General features: G+C 48.2%; 1 protein-coding gene across 5 annotated transcripts in view; it reads right to left on the reverse strand.

The window, feature by feature from the left end:
* Nucleotides 1-15,374, reverse strand: part of SLC39A11 (solute carrier family 39 member 11) — a 319,753-nt gene that overhangs the window by 38,048 nt on the left and 266,331 nt on the right. The window lies entirely within an intron of this gene.

Consider the following 15,374-nt stretch of genomic DNA (forward strand, 5'->3'; position numbering starts at 1 on the left):
GCTCTGTGAATCTGTTAATTCTCTTTTTTGCTTAGGACGATAGGAACTGTGGTTCTGTTTCTTACAAACAACATAAATGAACACTGAAAATATCTCATTAAAACAGTTGCACAAGTACACTATGCTGGTTGGGAACAGAGCGAGGAAAAGGCTGGTCATCAAGATCCTGCTCCCTCTCCCCACACCTGTACATGAAAGGAGAACGCAGACTCTAGGAAAGCATAGGGAATGTGGTTGACTTTATGTGAACCGTGTTGGTAGGCAAGGTGATTATCTGTGGATGTCATTAGTAAATTCATGGGAATCGTTACTGTGTGTTACTCATTGAGCTCTACCGATTGTCTTATCCACAGCCACATTGTACCCTTGATACCAACTGGCGTTTGCAGTTACAGGCTCTGGGTGACGGGTTGGATGGATAAGAGTGGATGGCCTGGCCCATTTCCTCTACCTGAAGGTCAACATAAAGGGTCTGGCATCCTAGCAGATGGAGAACTACTCAGCTCTGTGGCAAAGGCTGGGCTATGTGTACCCGGCATGTTCGCTAAAGCAAAAAGCTCTTGCGTAGGCCAGTTATTTACTTTATGAATTCCGGATTAAGAACATCCAAACAGAGTAAAAATCAAGCAACTCATGACATCTTCCCAGTGATTCTATCCTCCATATATTGTTCAGCCCCCAGAAAGCCCTCAGCAATTTTCTGTTCCTCAAGATGCATGGTCACCAGCTCTGCGCCCTCCCTGGGCAGTCTAATTTGGATGTGAGGGACCGGCGGGGCAGATGGGGCCCCAGGTGTTTGTGGGCTGCTGGAACTGCCAAACAGCTGCCTGCCGACACCCTGGGTTTCAGATGTGGGGTGTCACTGTTTGTTTCCCTGCTGACTGAATTACTCATGCCTCATTTGTCCACTTCCCTGAAACAATCTTTTCGGGATGCATTTGGAAACCCGAGTCTCTGTGGTTTGTCTGGGCTGGTTTCTATTTGTGGAGAAGGAGAGTTTGCTTGTCTTGGGTGCAGAGAAAAATGGGTTCTGCAGAAGTCACGATTCCCTTGGTTTCCTGGAGGGGCTCCGGGAACCTGGATTCCTCACAGAATGCCTCTTGTCCCTCTGGAAGCTCCCAGTGGAACATAGGGGGAAATCTTGCCAAATCTCTAGTGTCCATCAGTGATTCTCGATTCTCCGAGAATGTTCTGGCAAGGAGAGATCAGGAGACACACTGCAAACATAAAGGGCAGTGGCAAGCAAATAATTACCAAGGCTGTTGGTAAACAGACCCAGAGAAGACAAACGTATTCAGCTTGTTCACTCTTGCCTGTCAGACAGAATTTAATACCATCCTGTTTCTGTTTTTCTTCTCCCCATGACCCAAGTTAGAGCTTGCTTAATTTCTGTTTACAGTGTGGGTCTCATGGGGATGGAGGGAAAGAAAGGTCTGGCCAGAGCAGCAGGAGGGGGAGGGCAGGGGGAAGGACTCACCTTCCCAGGGAGAACGCCATATAGACCAGTGGGTCTCAAGCCTGAGTATAAAAGTCACCTGAGGAGCCCAGGCCTAATCAGAATCACTGCAGCAGAGGACCTCAGTGTCAGTATTTTAAAGCCCCAGAAGATCCCAACATGCAGCCAAGGTTTAGATCCACTGCTCAAGAGCTATGCTATCCAATATGGCAGCCATGAGCCATGTGTGGTTATTGAGCATCTGAAACATGGTAAATACAAATTGAGATGTGCTGGAAGTGGAAAATGCACCCCAGATTTCCAAGAGTTAGCATGAAAAAGAGAATGCAAGCCATAACATCATTAACAATTTTGTTGCATTGAACTACATCATCAACAATTTTGTTACGTTGCTTACGACTGAAACAATGCAGGCCCTGTCCTGAGTGAGAATATGTGTATGTGGATGGGCAGGAACATGTGGGTGGTGCTGTGGGGCAGGTCAAAATCTATAAGGAGTCACTCGAGGAAGAGAAAGACAGAAGACAACCTTACATGTCCTCAAGACAGCATCATTTCCATTTATATGGAGCATATATTCTCAATCATCTCCCTTGGCACACTCACACGGTATGCTTGTTCTAGCATATCAGGGTTAGGCCATGGCTCATTTTCTTTCCACCAAAGAAAACATGATTAGGAAGGCAAAGGCTACAGCTTGGAATGATAGTTTCCTAGCAAAAGACGAAAGTTCAGCTTTGAAAATTCTTTTTATCCATTCTTCTCAAGCATGGCAAAAAATATCCTCAAAGTATAACTAGTTTAAATAATAAAGTTTTCATCAGCAAGAGGCAAGTCAATAGAATTTAAAGATAAACACATAATCACTGATAATCTCTGCACAACAATAATGAACCATATGGTAATAATCTTGTATCAGACATGGTGGTCAATTTGTGTGCCGAGTCCAGTGTCGGGGACCAGTCTGCTCCGCCCCAGTTCCCTGTGATCCTGTCCAAATTCTGAACCTTGGCAGAGAATTTTTTGAGCAATTTCTCAGATGTGATGGTTCATTTTATGTGTCACCTTGACAAGTCCATGGAGTGCTCAGTTATTTGGCCAAATACTATTCTGGTTGTTTCTACAAGGGTGTTTTTGGATGAGATTAACATCTAATTGGTAGACTAAAGCAAATGTCCTCTATAATGTGGGTGGGCCACATCTAATCAGTTGAAGGGGCTGACTAGAAGAAGAAATCTGACCCTCCCCAGAGTAAGAAAACATTCTCTAGCAGACTGCCTCTGGACCAGAACGGTACCATGGGTTCTCACATCTGCCAGCCCGTACTGCAAGTTTGGACTTGCTAGCCTCCATAAGCACATGAGCCAATTCCTTATAATAAATCTCTTTCAGTTTATGTACACATTCTATTGGCCCTATTTCTCTGGAGAACCATGACTAATGTAACGTGCCATTCCTAAAGTCTCACCTGTAGCTGGTTACCTCCTAACATCAAGAATGGTCTCAGGCTGCTCAGAAGTACAGACTCAGTTCCTCTCCATGGCGGCTGGGCCCACAGCAGGTGCAGTGCCCATGTGCCCCTGGCTAGACCCACAGCAGCTGCCTGGAGGGATGGGGAATGCAACTCGGAAGCATGGGGGAGGTGGGCTTGGACCAAAGAAGCAGGGGATGAGAAGGCATTATGAGATAAATCACGTGCACATTTCTTCTCTCACCCCCTCTGCACCTTCCAACAGTCAGTTCTGAGACTCAGCAGTCCCATTCTGTCTCTTTAAAGAAGCGCTTCATAACCATGCTGGAGCACCCAGATTTACTTTTTTGAGAAGCTACGACCAGCTCAGCCTCAGATTTACTTTCCTGCCTTCTTCATGCCATTCACTTCGTTTTCCCCCTCGCTCTTGCTTCTCTGGGAGTACACCTCCCAATCAATACATTTTAGCGTGTAAACTTTGCCTTTGGCTCTGGTTTCTAAGAAATCCAGGCCAAGACAATCAGACTTGTTCTTTTTTTTTTTTTTAAGATTTATTTATTTGTTTGAGAGAGAGAGTGGGAGGGGATGCAGAAGGAGAGAGAGTCTTCATTAAGCAGACTCCCCACTGAGTGCGGAGCCCAACATGGGGCTCGATCTCACGACCCTGAGATCATGACCTGAGCCAAAACCAAGAGTCAGACACTTAACCGACCACACCACCTAGGCACCCCAGGCCTTTTCTTTTTAAAGCCATTTGCTTAACCAGGAAAGAGCTGAGCTCTTTTTTGTTTGGAGCCCAGAATAATGGGATCAGGAGTGGGAACCTGGTCCAAGGTGAACTGATACATAGACTGGTCCTCAACCTGTTGTTTAAGGTTCTTCCTGAACACAGATGAGCTGAGCCACTATCTTTTCTCTTAGAGTTAATTAAAATTTGACAAAGAGAGGTGTACCCAATGAACAGTGGTTGTTGGATAAAGAAATTACAGGCCAACAGCTTTATTGAGCTGTGCACAAAAAATGAAGTATGTGAGTATGTGCGTGCATTTGAGAGAGAAAGGAGGAGGAGAGGGGGAGAAGGAGGCGGCAGGAGGAGGAGGGAAGGGAAAGAGGAGAAGGAGGAAGGAGGAGAAGGAAGAAGGAGGAGAAGGAGGAGGAAGAAGAAGGAGAAGGAAGGAGGAGGAAGAAGAAGGAGGAGAAGGAAGAAGGAGGAAGAAGGAGGAAGAAGGAGGAAGGAGGAGGAAGGAGAAGGAAGAAGAAGGAGGAGAAGGAAGGAGGAGAAGGAGGAGAAGAAAGAAGGAGGAAGGAGGAGGAGGAAGGAGGAGGAAGGAGGAGAGAGGAAGGAGGAGGAGGAAGGAGGAGGAAGGAGGAGGAAGGAGGAGGAAGGAGGAGGAAGGAGGAGGAAGGAGGAGGAGGAAGGAGGAGAAGGAGGAGGAGGAAGGAGGAGGAGGAAGGAGGAGGAAGGAGGAGGAAGGAGGAGGAGGAAGGAGGAGGAAGGAGGAGCAAGGAGGAAGGAGGAGGAAGGAGGAGGAAAGAGAAGGAGGAGATTTCCTAGGCCCAATTCCAGTTGTTTATGAGGCTGTGGGTTTTCTTGCTCCGAATTTCCTGTGTCCTTTCAATGAATGTCCCTTTTCCCTTGAGCTAGTTTCTGATCAATCTGAATTTAATTCCTTTATAAGTAACATGCTTTTTCTATCTGGATGGGTTTGTGACATTTTATTTATTTTTGTAATACAGAAAAATTTCCACGTACATCTAACTGTGAGCTTCTTTTCATTAAATTCACCTGAAATGTGGTAAGTCCTCCCACACTGCATCCTCAGATATCCACCCCTCCCCCCGCCCAGTTCCCAGAAGTTGTATTTTTAATTATACTTAGATTGTTGTTCCTGTTCAAATGGATCTGGCTGCTTCTTTGGGAACATGTAGAAATCTCAGGGTGATCTGTCCTGCCAACCACACCAATTATTTACCCTGTATATCATTTTAATCTATTGTTTCCCTCTTCTCACTTTTTTAAATAGAAAGGCAACATGGAGAGAACATTCGCAGGATGGCTTGGATCCAGTTAAAACCTTGGATATGGCCCTACCAGAAAGCAGTGTTTGTGATTCTGAGGTTTGAGTTTTCAGTCTGCTTTGAAAGGTTTCCAATGCTTTGCTGGGTGATATGAGGAACCTTCCACAGAGCTTAAAGGTAATCCTCCCCTGGAAAGCTGTAGCACTTCCTTGTTTCTCCATCTACAGAGACCCTTGGTCACTTTCACATATTGAACTCAACCACAGAGGGAAACAAATTGAATTTTTTACCTTGAAAGTCAATACCATGGGGTCACAGTTGACATGATCAGAAACAGGATGGGACAGGCCAGGGAAATCCAGAACCAACAATATGGACAGGTGGGAGGAATGGGGAGAGGTGAGGTCAGTTGGTATCAGGATGGGATGTAAGATGAGTTAAGTCCAGGTGGGGAAACAAAAGTCGCGATTCTGGAGATAAGGGGGCAGTGGAAACAGGTAGCACCAATGAGGAAAGACAGGTTAGCAGCTCAAAATTCAAGCAGACAAGACAGTCTGAAGAATCCAGGTAAAAAGAAAGGTAGAAGAGAAGAAGCAGGTTCAAGCAGGCAGAATGTGCCATCAGAGCCTGGGGTGATGAGGCTCAGCACCCATGGAAAGCAAGGTGAGGACTTCTGTATCCACAGACCAGGTGGGTAATGGGGTCAGAATCCAAGCTGAAAGAATTCAGAGCCAGAGACCTGAAGCCGAGGTCACAAAGGGAGTAACGAGGTACGAGGCATAGGTGAGGGGTCTGACCGAAGGTCTCACCTCGATACTGAACACGTATCTTATAAAGCAGGAACCACTCCTGCATTCTTGGACCAGAAGGTGGATGGGAGTTTCTGAGGGTAGGTGCCAACTGTTTTGGAGAAAGTGGAGGCTGTGGACCACACTTTTCTTAAAACAGATTAGCAATTACTAGGTCAACAGGGGTAAAACCCAAATGGTTCTCATACCCTGATCTTAATCATCAGATTCGTCATTCTCTTCTTCCTCCCTTGGAATCTCAACCTCTGTGAGAGGCACTAAAATCTACCTCGCTGTACAAATCCAAAAAAAAAAGGGGGGGGGGTGGTTTCTAGTTGTTCACATCTCCTACATTTAATTGGACCACAAGTATTACCCTGACACCAAAACCAAACAAAAATATCACAAGAAAATAAAAGTAAAGACCAATATCTCCTATGGATATGGATAGAAAATTCCTCCATCAAGTTCTAAAACCAAATCTGGCAACATATAAAAAAAGATTACACATCAAAAGCAAGTGGGATTTATGCATGGAATGCAAGGTGGGTTTTAAACATCTGAAAATCAATGTAATATTCCGTATCAATAGGATAAAAGGGGGAAAACCCACAATCATTTCAACAGATACAGGAAAAGCATTTGACAAAAATCCCAATACCCTTTCATGATAAAAAACCTTCAACAAACTAGGAATAGAAGGGAACTTTCTTTTTTAATAGATGCTTTATATCTATTAAAAATCCACAGCTAACATCACACATTGTACTTAATGGTGGAAGACTGAATGCTTTCCCCCTAAGATCATGAACAAGACAAAGATTACCACTCTCACCACTTCTATTCAACATTATACTGGAGGTCCTAGCCAGCAATAAGATAAGAAAAATAAATGAAGCATCTAGATTGGAAATGAAGAAGTAAAATTATCTCTGCTTAAAGATAACATAAGCATATATATAGAAAATCCTAAGCAACCCACCAAAAAGAATTATGAGAGCTAATAAATGAGTTCAGAGAGGCTTCAGGATACAAGATAAAGATACCCCCAAAAAGGGGTATTTCTGTACACTAACAATAAGCCATCTGAAAATTAAATTAAGAAAATAATTCTATTTATAATATCACTAAAAAGAATTTAAAAATCTCTAGGAATAAATTTAACCAAGAAAGTGAAAGACTTGTACACTGAAAATTATAAAACATTACCGAAAGAAAGTGAAGACCAAAACAAATGGAAAAATATCCCATGTTCATGGATTGGAGACTTAATATTGGTAAGATGACAACACTCCCTGAATTGATCTTCAGATTTAATGCAAAGTCTTTCAAAATCTCAGCTGATTTTTTTTTTTTTTTTGCGTAATTGATAGGCTGATCCTAAAATTTATATGGAAACACCAGGGACACAGAATTGCTAATGCAATCTTGACAGGGAAGATCTAAATTGGAGGCCTAACACTTCCTGAATTAAAAATTTACTACAAACCTACAGTACTCAAGACTGTGATATACTGGCATAAGAATAGACATAGAGATCAATGGAATGCAGCTGAGAGTTCAGGGGGAAAAAAACACCTTCCATTCATAGTAAACTGATTTTCAATATGGGTGCCAGATCAATTCAAAGGCAAAAGAAGACTTTTTTCAATAAACGGTACTGGAAGATTGGGCATTTATATGCGAAAGAATGAAGTTGAACCCTTATCTCATGCCCTATACAAATATTAACTCGAAATGAATTAAATACTTTAACAGCCCAAACTATAAAATGCTTAGAAGAAAATGAGTTAATCTTTATGACCTGGGATCAAGCAATAGTTTCTTAGATATGTCACCAAAAGCACAAACAACAAAAGAAAAAAAAAAGAGATAAATTGAACTTCATCAAAATTTTTTAAATTTGTACTTCAGAGAACACCATCAAGAAAGTGGAAAAACAACCCTGATATAGGAGAACATATGCAAATCATATATCTGATAAATGACTTGGATCAAATGCATCAAGAACTCTTGCCACTCAGTAATAAAGCCACATAATCCAATTTAAACACTGGGCAAAGGACATTAATCGACATTTCTCCTAAGAAGTCATACACATGGCCAATAAACACTTGGAAAGATGCTCAACGTCATTAACCATCAGGGAATTTCGAATGAGAACTACACTGGCATCCCACTCCCCTCGAGGATGGCTGTCATCAAGTCAGACAACAAGTGTTGGTGAGGATGAGAGAAATCAGAACCCTCGTTTCCTGCTGGTGGAAATGGAAAATGGTGCAGCTGCTTTGGAAGACAGTATGGCAGCTCTCAAATGTTACACGTAGATGGACCATACGAGCCAGCAATTCCATGCCTAGGTGTCTACCCAAGAGAGCTGAAAATAATTTCCACATGAAAACTTGCACACAAATGTTCCTCGCAGCACTCTTCACAATTGTCCCAAAGTAGAAACAACCCAAATGTCCATCAGCTGATGAATGGATAAACAAAATGTGGTGTATCCATACCCTGGAATATTATTTGGCCATAAGAAGAAGCAAAGTACTGGTATGTGCTACAACATGAATTAACTTGGTAAAAATTATACTAAGTTAAAGATGCCAGTTGCGGGTGCCTGGTTGGCTCAGCTGGTTAAGCGACTGCCTTCAGCTCAGGTCATGATCCTGGAGTCCCAGGATCGAGTCCCACATCGGGCTCCCCACTCAGTGGGGAGTCTGCTTCTCCCTCTGACCCTCTCCCCTCTCATGCTTTCTCTCACTCTCTCTCTCTCTCTCAAATAAATAAATAAAATCTAAAAAAAAAAAAAAAAAGATGCCAGTTGCAGAGGTCCACGTGTTATAGGATGGATATACATGTATATGCAATGTCCCAAACAGGAAAATCTATAGAGAAGAAATTAGCTTAGCGGTTGCCAGGGATTGAAGGGTTGAGAAGAAATGGGGAGCAGGGAGCGATGGCTAAAGGAAGTACAGACTTCCTTTTTGGGGTGATGAAATGTTCTAGAATTGATCGTGGTGATGGCTGCACAACTCTGTGAATATACTAAAAATTGCACATTATAAATGGGTGAATTATATACTGTGTGACTTATATCACAATAAAGCTGTTACACAAAATGTTATTAGGTCTATTTATAGTGGCTATAATAAATGTTAATTTCTAAACCATTGTCTGGCACACTGAGAGGCATGTTATGTCAGGTACCCTTTTTATTTTGGTCTTCAGTTGGGGAATGGGCCCCGATGGGTCATGTGGAGTTACTGAAGATGTCCACACATTATATGGCACGCCAGTCATAGCGATGACATCACAGTCATATTTAATAACATAAATTGCTTGTGTGTTACTAACAGCAGATGCCACGAAGAACGTAAAGTCAGAAGAGAGAGACGTGCTCTTCCAGGGGCGAGCCAGTCCATGGAGGAGCTTCTACCTCATCCTGCCTTTGCACGCTCCAGCCACCCGAGAAGGAACGCAACCACAGCCATAAACATCCACGCCCCTGCTGCTGAGTGTGTCCACAGCTGCACAGTGGAGCCCCACCCAAGACCTTGACCTTCACTTCTATTTACTCCTCAATGCAACCCCATTTTTACAGATGCAGAAACTGAGGCTTAGAGAAGAAAGCATGAGTGTGAACGCTGTGCTTAGGCTCCAGACAACAAGACCCCGTTGTGTTTACGGAGCTGCTGCCCCCAGACTGGCAGGAAGGCGGGACCCCCCTGGAGCCCGTGACGTGCACTTCCTCTCACTACCCCAGGTTCAGATCTGGGGTCACGGAGCTTCCCATCTACCTGAAGAGGGAATGTGGCTGGATGCATGAGGCCAACAATGAAAGGTTCGTTTGGCCAAACAACTGACAGAAAAGTCTGGAATCACAGATCTTTATATGCACATATTCCAAATCACCTCACCTGGCCTCACTGTACCACCCCTCACCCTCACTTTCTCTCCCCAGTTCCTTTCTACTCTCCCTCATGAAGGGCCAAGCGAACAGCACAGCCACTCAGGGGCCCGGGGAACCAGGAAGTTCAGGTTGGAAGCACACCCCCCAGGGTCAGGGTCAAGGGCTTGGGCCCTGGGAGCCTGTGAGGGTCTGCGCTCCTCTGGGCAGAACTCGTGTGCTTGATGTGGCCCAACATTAATTGGCAAATAAGAAACACCAGGGCAAAGTTCCTCAAAAAATCATTCCCTGTGATCTAGCAATTCTACTTCTGGGTATATGCACCAAAGAATTGAAATCAGGGTCCTGGAGAGAGATTCGTGCACTCATGTTTGCAGCAGCCTTATCACGAGAGCCAAGAGGTGGGAGCAGGCGGGTGTCCACGGGCGGATGAATGGGTACACAAAATGTGGGACGGACGGATGGTGGAATATTATTCAGCCTTAAAAAGGAAGGAAGTTCTGACCTGCCGCACCACGGACGCATCCTGGCGACCTCAGGCTCTGTGAAATACACTGGGCACAAAGAGCCAACCGACCGAACAACTCCACTCATGTGAGGTATAGAGGGAGTAGTCAATTCAGAGACAGTAGATTGGTGGGGGCCTGGGGCTCAGGGGAGGGGGGCTCGGGGGGCTCTTGTTTAATGGAGACAGAGTTTCCATCTTGTAAGATGAGATTTCTGGAGAGGGATGGTGGTGACGGTTGTTCAACAGTGCGAATGTACGGAATGCCGCCGGACTGCACACTCAAAATGGTTGTGACGGTAGATTTTTACGCTATGTTATGTTTTACTGCAATTAACAAATTTTACAACAAAACGAAACACCGTGACGGGCTGAGAGAGAGAAAAAAAAAACAACTTTTTTTTCCTGTTCTTTTTTTAAAAAAGATTTTATTTATTTGAGAGAGAGAGAGAGAGAGAGCGCGTGCGAGCACGAGCCGGTGGGGAGAGCGGAGCAGCAGAGAGAAAGAAGACTCCCCGCTGAGCCAGGACCCCGAGATCACGAGCTGAAGGCAGACACTTAACTGACTGAGCCACCCAGGCGCCCCATTTTTCCCCTCTTTGAACAAGGGACCCTGCATTTTCATTTTGTGTAAAGTCCTGAAGGTAATGTAATAATCTGCCCTCATGGAAAATAAAGCCGGCGTTTCCTTCCTTGTCGCTCGTCTGTAATGAAATGCTCACCTCCGGCCAGAGACGCGGGCTGGGGAAGCATATCCGCCTTCACGAGGGACAGCTGAGACGGGGGGCTTCCCTCCCCTCCTCCCTGGCGCACCCACAGCACAGGGGAGCGTGCTCACAATGCCGCTGTGGGCCCCGCCCCTGAGCCCGTGTTGTGGAACCTCATTCTTGGCTGTGTCTGGGGTGTGACTGTCATGCCTGGTCCTGAGCCAGGGGTCAAGAAGCGCCGCTCTGGGATCTAGAGAAGACAGAAGCGACAAACCCCGACTTCCTCGGCCAGATGCGGACCCCTCCCTGAGGCCCAGGTGAAGCCCCTCCCTCAGCTGTCTTCATCTTATCTGCGGCCCAGGGCCTGGGGGGCGCCTGGTGCTGGCCGACGGAGTAGCACCGGGGATGCTAACTCTGCTGTGATCGGAGGTGGCCAAGCGGGGAGTGGCTGGGAGTGGCTGAGGCTCTGTGGCCAACGGGCAGAAGAGTAGCTTTTCCGGGCCTCAGGGCCCACGGCAGTCCCTGAGTGTCATGTGGGGACACGGGGCATTTTGGCCTCTGGTCCCCGGCGGGCAGGTATGGTCTGACCTTAGTGAATGGTGGGGGCGGGGTTGGGGGAGGGCTTTGGGCAAGTCACTTTATTTCCGTTTTCCTCCTGCATAAAATGAGGCTCTCCCAGGTCGAATGCAAAGTTCTGAAGATCTTCACACTCGTGGGCTAAAGCACCTGTAACGTGGCCTCCGTGGCTTCTCCAAGTGCTTCTCCCTGAGTGGACTCAGGTCCTTGTTCTCCTTCCTGTGCAGCCCCCTGAGCAGCCGGGCCCCGGGGGGGGGGAGCTCTGGGTTGCCACCCTGCCAGCAGGCAGGCATGAGGTCACCCCAGCAGGCAGCGGGATGCAGGCTCGGTGTAGGTGGTCTGGGTGGGGCCCCCAGCCCCGGGTCTGGGCAGAATTAAAGCCCGACGGCCTATCTGATGGAATTACACCGAGGAAAGGAAATTTGTCTTTTAAGAACAAGCGACAGGCTGATGACTGAAGCCCCAAAGAATTCTGTGGTTGAACCTTTTTTGTTGTTGTTGTTTGTTTTCTAGCACAATCTGTCTCTGTTTCTGAGCCGAGTGCTGTGCTCCCCGTGACAAAGGCCTCTTTCTTACGACAGTTTAATAGCTCCAATACGGGGGACAGCCCTGACTCTCCCATGGGCCCACGTCTGAAGGCAGCTGCTGAGCAAAGAAGAAAGCCACCGCTTTCCTCCAGTTTGGTCCAAACTGAACCGAGAGAGACTTAAGGAATCCAACAAAACAGAACCATAACCTCCTCCCGAAATTAAAAAAAAAAAATATGAAAGCTCCCCAGGGGGTGAGGGAAACAAACACGCATCCGGATAGAGAGCAATGTGGATCAGAAGCGGCGCGCCGGGCTCCGCGTCCTCCATGGGTGGAGCCGAAGAAAACCGAGTGGGGTCTGAGGATGGAGAGGATGCGGATGGGGAGGGCGGAGTCCCGACATGTGAGTTGCCCGTGGTCGCTGGAGCCCAGTGCCACTAACAGGGTGGCTTCGGACCACAGAGATTTATTCTCACGGCTCAGGAGGCCACACGTCCAGAGTCGAGGGGTCAGCAGGGCTACGCTCCCTCCCACACCACTGGGGAAGGATGCTCCCTTGGCTCTCCCAGCTCCTGGCGGCTCTTGCCATTCCTTAGCATTTCTTGGCTTGTAGCTACTTCACTCATCACTCCAACTTCTGCCTCTGCCTTCATGGGGACGGAGTCTTCCCTCTCTGTGTTGTCACGGGGCACTCTGCTCCATGTGTGTGTGTGTCTTTTCTCCTCATCTTGTAGAGACACTGGTCATACTGGATTTAGGACCCACCCCAATCCAGCAGGACCTGATCTTAACTAATTATACCTGGAAAGACCCTATTGCCCAGTAAGATGGCATTCACAGGTGTGGGAGGCTCGGACTTTAACATACCTTTCGGGGGGGGCACACAATTCGACCACAACACCATCGCTCAAAAACCCTGGGGCTTCTTTCCAAGCAGCCTATCACCTCCTTTTGTTCTGGAACCCACAGGACAGGTAACTTGCTCTATCTTCCCAGTGACGTAGCCCAACCATCCATGCTTTCCAGGAGGTGAGGTGGGGAAGTGGATCATGACATCATGGCCACCCAGAGGATCTCTGTCCTCTCTCTTTGGAGCTTTCTCCTCTCCCCAGTTCCTTCCCTCAGCATCTGGCTGCACGGAGACACCAGGCAAGGGGTAAGGGTTCTTACTGCAGCGGCAGACGTCTGGAGGGATGGGCAGCATGACCTTTGACATAAACACTTGCTGCCCGTGGGACTGTCTAGAAAGTCTGTCCCTCACTGCGGAGAGTTTATATACGCCTCTAATTCCCAACATGCCCAATGAGACAGGATGTTAGAGAGGCATATGACAATGGAATCACACCTCCTACCGCCAACTGGAGAGCCTCTGCACAGGGCGTTAAGACGTTTTTTTTTTTTTACAACTAAGCAGAAACTCTTTTCTGCACCACTCTGGGGGGTCGGTTTTGAAGCCTCTGTGGTCACGGCAGGTAGGTGACTTGGGTGGCAGGAGAGGGCAGTGGTTTAGGGCACAGGCTGCAGAGCCAGACTGCCGGGGTGCAAATCCGACCTCTGCCCTTTCCTCGTGTGTTTCTGGGCGCGTTCTGCATCTGTAAGATGAGGATGGCCATTTCACAGGGGCCTCAAGCAGTGGCTGATACACAAGTCGAGGAGCACGGGGTCTGCACACGGAAAGCACTCTGTCAGTGTCAGCTCTCATGACCGTTCCGGGGCTGCCAGAGGCAGGGAGTGGGGTGGTGGCTAAACATGGGCTTCTGCATCGGCTGGACCTCCGTTAAACCCTAAGTCTTCCACTTGCCATGAGCCTGACCTCACACAAAGTTCCCAGGCTCCGCATCCTCGTCTCCATACTGGGATGGCAGCGAGGACGACGACAGCCGACCCTAAGAGTGTCACAAGGGCAAACGAACCGAAATGAAGATCACCACCCCAACCAAGCCATGCCTAGAGCTCCCTTAGCGTCTGCTCTGGAAGATGCTGCGGATCTCCACCTCTCCTTGCTTTGGAAGGCCGGACGGGGCAGTGATGGGCCCCTCCAATGCACCCATGCGAGCGACGCCCTCTGTCTGGGAGCAGCCACTTCTCCCTGTCGGCCACACAAGGGGCCATTTACGCTGTGGCCCCCTCCTCCCCCACCACTGCCTCCAGCCACCCCCACCCAAGTCCCTGGCGACAGGGTTGGACATCTTGGCACGGGGGACCGATCTCCACACAACGTGTGCTCTGTTTAGCCTGCGGCGGGCTTGGGGGGAGGCACGGACCCTACAAAGCTCTTTGAGAACAGCAGTGTGGTTTCTTTGTGGCTTTCCCAGGCGCTGGAGACGACACAGACTTTTCTCTCCTCCGTTCCCATTGCCGCCCTGTCCGTCCCCCTGCACAGCTTGGGACAAGCAACTCGAGGTCTAGAAGGAGTCCAGGGAATTGTGGGGCAACGGGGAAGCGGCTCATGCCCTTGGCAGGGGCTGTCCATTACGAAACCATCTACAGAATTCCGGGCAGGCTGTCAACCACCACCCCCCCGCCCCCACTGTCCCGGGTGCAGAGCCGACCATGCACAGCCCGGACCTGGGTCCCGTGCAGAGAACAGAAGAGGTGGCTCAGGCTCCGTTCCAGGCAAGTGTGCAGGATGGAGAAAAGCATATGCTGCACAATAAAGGCTGAGCAGTCCCAGAGCAAGGGACAGTGAGCATGAAGACTCCATGCTGAGACATGACCAGAAAATCAGCCTGGGAGGGCCAAGGGGAAGTCAGGGAAAGGATGCTAGGCAGGGGGCCCAAGGCACTGGTCGACAGAAGCAATGTCAGGGCCAGCCACACACACCGAGAGACCCCCACGTTCCTGGCCTGGGGCGTCCAGGCCTGTGTGGTCCCATGTAGACTGTGGAAGCCACTTCCAAACCAGTTCTCCTTCTGGGAGGCAGGGGGCTGGGAGCTCTTGTCCTGGACCATGGGCTGGGACAGGAATGGGCTGGGCATCTATCTGGAGCGTCTGCAGTGGGCAGGCCAAAGACACTGTTATCAATACTACTACTACTATGACTATTGATGATTATTAGTATTGTGGGAATTTGCAGATTAGGAAACGGAGGCACAGAACAAAAATCAACCCGTTCAGGCTGCACAGCAAGTGGCAGAACCTGGGTGGTCTAGCTCCAGGATCCATGCTCTTAAATATTCCACGTGTTCTTGAGGTGCACTAGACTGGGGAGGGGTGGGGGCTGCACCAGCCACACCCCACCCCCATGCCTTCTCACAGGTCTGTCTCACCGTGCCCTGCGCATGCGAGCAGCTGTTGGTGGGAGGCGCTCTATCTCCCTCCCCGTGAGTGACACCTGCTATCTTGGTGGCCTTGGAAGCAGGTGCACAAGGGTCTGGGGTTGACTGTGTCGCTGTTCCTTGCCTTCTCTCAGATCAT

Source organism: Halichoerus grypus, chromosome 2 (genome assembly GCF_964656455.1).
Source record: "Halichoerus grypus chromosome 2, mHalGry1.hap1.1, whole genome shotgun sequence".
Classification (NCBI taxonomy): domain Eukaryota; kingdom Metazoa; phylum Chordata; class Mammalia; order Carnivora; family Phocidae; genus Halichoerus; species Halichoerus grypus.